We start from the raw sequence: 6,862 nt of genomic DNA, 5'->3' as shown, positions 1-6,862 counted from the left end.
AAAAGGTCCAGGACCCGTTCTGTATGAGTTGTGTTGGGGAACGTAGCAGAAATTCAAAATTTTCTACGCATCACCAAGATCAATCTATGGAGTAATCTAGCAACGAGGGGAAGGGGAGTGAATCTACATACCCTTGTAGATCGCGATGCGGAAGCGTTGCAAGAACGCGGATGAGGGAGTCGTACTCGTAGCGATTCAGATCGCGGTTGATTCCGATCTAAGCACCGAAAGAACGGTGCCTCCGCGTTCAACACACGTGCAGCCCGGTGACGTCTCCCACGCCTTGATCCAGCAAGGAGAGAGGGAGAGGTTGGGGAAGACTCCATCCAGCAGCAACACGACGGCATGGTGGTGGTGGAGGAGCGTGGCAATCCCGCAGGGCTTCGCCAAGCACCACGGGAGAGGAGGAGGAAGAAGAGGGGTAGGGCAGCACCAAAAGGAGACGTTCTCATGTCTGTATGGCAGCCCAAACCTCAAGTATATATAGGGGGGAAGGGGGCTGCGCCCCCTTTAGGGTTTCCACCCCCAAGAGGAGGCGGCCAGCCCTAGATCCCATCAAGGGGGGCGGCCAAGGGGAGGAGAGGGGGAGGCGCCCCACTAGATGGGCCCTAAGGCCCATCTGGACCTAGGGTTTGCCCCCTCCCACTCTTCCCATGCGCCTGGGCCTTGGTGGGGGGGCGCACCAGCCCACCTGGGGCTGGTCCCCTCCCACACTTGGCCCACGCAGCCTTCTGGGGCTGGTGGCCCCACTTGGTGGACCCCCGGGACCCTCCCGGTGGTCCCGGTACATTACCGATTTCACCCGAAACTTTTCCGGTGACCAAAACAGGACTTCCCATATATAAATCTTTACCTCCGGACCATTCCGGAACTCCTCGTGACGTCCGGGATCTCATCCGGGACTCCGAACAACATTCGGTAACCACGTACATACTTTCCCTATAACCCTAGCGTCATCGAACCTTAAGCGTGTAGACCCTACGGGTTCGGGAACCATGCAGACATGCCCGAGACGTTCTCCGGTCAATAACCAACAGCGGGATCTGGATACCCATGTTGGCTCCCACATGTTCCACGATGATCTCATCGGATGAACCACGATGTCGGGGATTCAATCAATCCCGTATTCAATTCCCTTTGTCTAACGGTATGTTACTTGCCCGAGATTCGATCGTCGGTATCCCTATACCTTGTTCAATCTCGTTACCGGCAAGTCTCTTTACTCGTTCCATAACTCACATCATCCCGTGATCAACTCCTTGGTCACATTGTGCACATAATGATGATGTCCTACCGAGTGGGCCCAGAGATACCTCTCCGTTTACACGGAGTGACAAATCCCAGTCTCGATTCGTGCCAACCCAACAGACACTTTCGGAGATACCCGTAGTGCACCTTTATAGCCACCCAGTTACGTCGTGACGTTTGGCACACCCAAAGCATTCCTACGGTATCCGGGAGTTGCACAATCTCATGGTCTAAGGAAGTGATACTTGACATTAGAAAAGCTCTGAGCAAACGAACTACACGATCTTGTGCTAGGCTTAGGATTGGGTCTTGTCCATCACATCATTCTCCTAATGATGTGATCCCGTTATCAACGACATCCAATGTCCATGGTCAGGAAACCGTAACCATCTATTGATCAACGAGCTAGTCAACTAGAGGCTTACTAGGGACATGGTGTTGTCTATGTATCCACACATGTATCTGAGTTTCCTATCAATACAATTCTAGCATGGATAATAAACGATTATCATGAACAAGGAAATATAATAATAACCTATTTATTATTGCCTCTAGGGCATATTTCCAACAGTCTCCCACTTGCACTAGAGTCAATAATCTAGTTCACATCACCATGTGATTAACACTGACAGGTCACATCACCATGTGACCAAACACCCAAGAGTTTACTAGAGTCAACAATCTAGTTCACATCTCTATGTGATTAACACTCAATGAGTTCTGGTTTGATCATGTTATGCTTGTGAGAGAGGTTATTAGTCAACGGGTCTGAACCTTTCAGATCCGTGTGTGCTTTATGAATATCTATGTCATCTTGTGGATGCTACCACGCGCTATTTGGAGCCATTTCAAATAATTGTTCTACTATACGAATCCGGTTTACTACTCAGAGCCATCCGGATTAGTGTCAAAGTTCGCATCGACGTAACCCTTTACGACGAACTCCTTTTCACCTCTTTCAGATGATTTGAAATGCCTGACCACGAACCCTCCGGCAAACCTTTCACATCTATGGGGTCAGGACATCCTTAACAAGACGGAGTCCACCGTCGTTATCATGGCGATTCTTTGGAACATATAGAAGGTGCAACGTGAAGGGTTTCTCCCGACCCCTATATATACCCATAGACCGCGAAGCAGTTGTACCACTCCTAAGAGCAGTTGTACCGCTCCCTGGGACATACCAGAAGTTGCGGGCGGTACATCCGACGCCTGGGAGGCGGCGGTAGTACCACCTCAAACCGAGCGGTAGTACCGGCCAGGAGCTCAACCTGGAAGCCAGCGGTAGAACCACAGAGACTACCCTGGTGGTACCCTTGGGACGATACAACCGAATGTCCTAGCGGTTGAACCGCCATTGGCACCGGTTGTACCGCCCAGTCAACATCACCCACACCACGACCAACTTGTGTGCAATTGGAAGAGATGGTTAAGAGATAGAGAAGGGCTTGGGATGGAGACACGACACTGGAATAGGGTGAGTTCACCTCCAAGAGTGCAAAAAGAAAAGCACGGAAAACCACAACTTGGAGGTCACATACACCACGTAAGTAAACAACACTAGCACGAGCAAACAAGATCCAAGGAAATCAACCCTTTCAAAGGAAAGGGCGATGGCTGGAGCTACCTATGTTTGAGTCAATTGGTATGGCACCATGAAGATTTTAACCTTGGGCCCATGACCTAAACTCATCTTTGAAGCACAAGTACCACCAAATAATGTGAAAGATTTGATCAATTTATGCATAATGGGGGGAGGAAGAGTTCATTGAGAGAACAACACTCCCCCTATGTCCATGCCTACATCTAGAACGAGAGACAATGATGAATGCGGTGGGATGTGCCTAGATTCAAGCCACATTGCTGAATCAATGATATTTAGCTCATGCCTTAACTCGCGAAATCTTGTTTCATCTAGAGGCTTTGTGAAAATATCCGCTAGTTGCTCTTGAGTGTTGATGTAGATGATCTCAATATCTCTACGCTTGATGTGATCCCGAATAAAATGATGACGAATCTCAATGTGCTTTGTCTTGCTATGTTGCACCGGATTGTGAGAAATCTTGATAGCACTTTCATTGTCACATAGAAGAGGCACTTTGTCACAAGTGACACCGTAATCCTTTAAAGTTTGCCTCATCCATAGCAATTGTGCACAACAACTTGCGACGGCTACATATTCGGCCTCGGTGGACGAGAGAGACACACAATGTTGCTTCTTCGAAGACCAACTCACCAAAGAGCGACCAAGGAATTGGCACCCTCCGGAAGTTGACTTCCTTTCCACACAATCTCCTGCCCAATACGAGTCCGAGTAACCCATGAGATCGGAGCTTGATCCTTTGGGGTACCATAAGCCAAAGTTAGGGGTATGAGCCAAATATCGAAAGATTCGCTGGACCGCCACATAGTGAATTTCCTTAGGTGCGGCTTGAACCGTGCCCAAATTCCAACACTCAACATGATATCCGGTCTAGATGCACAAAGGTAAAGCAAGGATCCAATCATGGAATGATATACCTTTTGATCCACCGCTTTACCATTGGGATCAATGTCAAGCTTGCATTTGGTGGGCATTGGAAACTTGACCGGCTTGACATCATCTAGCTTGAATCTCTTGAGCATGTCTTGGGTATACTTGGCTTGGTTGATGAATGTTCCTTCTCTTCTTTGCTTGACTTCGAACCCGAGAAAGAACTTCAACTCTCCCATCATAGACATCTCAAACTTCTCGATCATTAGTGCGGCAAACTCATCATTGAAAGATTTGTTAGGAGAACCAAAAATAATATCATCAACATATAGTTGGCATATGAACAAATCCCCTTTGACCCTCTTAGTAAAAAGAGTGGGATCGATTTTCCCAATTTCAAACCCACGATCTTGCAACAACTCGGTAAGGTGCTCATACCACGCACGTGGGGCTTGTTTAAGGCCATAGAGCGCCTTTTTGAGTTTGTATACATGTGTGGGGAGCTTGGGATCCTCGAATCCCGGAGGTTGTTTGACATACACCAACTCATTCAGAGGACCATTAAGAAATGCACTTTTCACATCCATTTGTTGCAATTTAAAATCATGATGAGATGCATAGGCAAGCAACATGCGAATAGATTCAAGACGAGCAACAGGGGCAAAGGTTTCACCGTAGTCGATACCCTCGACTTGGGAGTAGCCTTGTGCCATCAATCTTGCCTTGTTCCGAACAACCACACCGTTCGCATATTCCTTGTTCTTGAAGATCCATTTGGTCCCGATGACATTATGTTCCTCCGTTGGCCTTGGCACTAATTCCCAAACTTGATTGTGCTCAAAGTTGTTGTGTTCATCATGCATGGCTTCAAGCCAATCCTCATCATCGAGCGCCTCATGTACCTTTTGGGGTTCAACACACGAAACAAACACGTGATGCTCACAAAAGTTTGACAATTGTCTACGAGTAGTTACCCCTTTTCTCAAGCTTCCAAGCACATTCTACATGACATGTTGTTGATGCTCGAGCTTGGAAGCCACCTTGGCAGCACGGCACTCCAAAAGTTCCTTGATGGGCATTTGAGGATCATCTTGCTCATCTTGACCACCGTCTTGAGTTTTCCCTTGATCTTGAGCTTGCTCTTGATCTTGGACACCTACTTGAGCTTGCTCTTGACCTTGAGCTTGCTCATGATATTGAGCGAGCTCGGAGGCATGAACTTGATCTTGGGCATCATTTGGTGCATCACCATTTCCATGGGGTTGATCTTGCCCTTGATCTTGCTCATTGGGTTGAGGGCCTTCACTTTGTTCTTCGGAAGCGTGTGGGTCTCGCGTAGGTGATGGATCCACTTGAGTAGAGCATTGTCCTTCTCCTTCGGCCACAAGGGGTTCCTCAATGGGGAGTATTTGACCAATCCCCATTCTTCTTATGGCTTGTGGAGAAATTTCATCACCTACATCACAAAGACCACTTTGCTCCACTTGGGAGCCGTTATTTTCATTAAACTCCATGTTACATGTCTCCTCAATGAGTCCGGTGGACTTGTTAAGGACACACTAACCATGAGAGTTTTTAGCATAACCAACAAATATTCCCTCTTAAGCTCTAGGTTCAAATTTAGACAAACGAACACCTGTCTTGAGAATAAAACACTTACAACCAAACACCCGGAAGTACTTGAGGTTGGACTTGTTGCCGGTAAGTATCTCATATGGAGTCTTGTTCAAGCCTTTGCAGAGGTAGAGCCTATTAGATGCATGACATGCGGTGTCGATGGCTTCGCCCCAAAAGTTGTATGGAGATTTGAATTCCTCCATCATGGTCCTTGCCGCGTCCATCAACGTTCGGTTCTTCATCTCCGCTACACCATTTTGTTGAGGGGTATAGGGTGCGACATATTGGTGCTTGATCCCCTCGTCACTAAGAATCTCATCCAAGGTGTAGTTCTTGAACTCGGTGCCATTGTCATTTCTAATCATCAAAATCTTTGCTTCATGTTGACGTTGAGCTTCATTGGCAAAGTTGATAACGGTTTGTTGAGTCTCACTCTTCCTCTTGAAGAAGTATACCCATGTATATCTTGAGTAGTCATCCACAATTACCAAGCAATACTTTCTTCCACCAAGACTATCAAAGGATGGAGGACCAAAGAGATCCATGTGAAGGAACTCCAAGGCCTCTTTGAGTAGATGATAGTCGAGGGTCGGTGAGCCGTTTCATGAAGCTTTCCTTCGATACAAGAACTGCACGCACGATCTTTGGCAAAAATCACATTTGTTAGTCCACGGACGTGATCCCCTTTGAGGAGACTTTGCAAAGATATCATATTGACATGGGCTAGTCGGCGATGCCAAAGCCAACCCACATCAACTTTAGCCATTAGGCAAGTCGTGATCTTAGTGGGTCGTTTCAAAAAGTTCACCACATAGAGACCGTTCTCGACATGCCCAACAAAGCCTACTTTAAGAGTCTTGCCCACAAAAGAGCCACGGTATCAAGATCAAAGAATGTTGCAAAGCTCATAAGTGCAAGTTGACAAACGGAAAGTAAATTGTATGCAAGGGACTCAACAAGCATGACCTTCTCAATAGATAAGTCTTGAGAGATGACGACCTTGCCAAGTCCCAATACCTTAGAAGTTGAAGCATCACCGAATTGGACATGGGTGGGCATAGATGGAATTGGATGTACATCCACCACCAAGTCCTTGCTCCCAGTCATATGATTTGTTTCTCCACTATCGAGCAACCATGACACCCCACCGGAAGCAAACTCCTACAAGAGATCAATGCTTGGATTTAGGTACCCATTTTCGAATGGGTCCTTTGATGTTAGTAACAAGGGTCTTAGGGACCCTAATAGACCATTCAATGTACTCATAAGAAGAACCAAAATTTTTGGCATAAACATGTCCATCACTAGCACGGCACAAAACATAAGAGGAGTTAAAGTCGCCGGCTTTGTTGGTAGGGGCGGTTTTGCCCTTCTTGGCATTACCACCCACTTCCTTGTTCTTCTTCTTCTCATGAGCACCCTCACCCGCCTTGACAAATGTGTCCTTGAGCGGGAGAGGTTGCTTGGTCTTGTTCTTGTTCTTCTTCTTCTTAGACTTGGGTACAAACCCAAGTCCTTCCTTTC

The sequence above is a fragment of the Aegilops tauschii genome, chromosome 1 (genome assembly GCF_002575655.3).
Source record: "Aegilops tauschii subsp. strangulata cultivar AL8/78 chromosome 1, Aet v6.0, whole genome shotgun sequence".
NCBI lineage: Eukaryota > Viridiplantae > Streptophyta > Magnoliopsida > Poales > Poaceae > Aegilops > Aegilops tauschii.
This window is presented reverse-complemented; position numbering follows the sequence as displayed.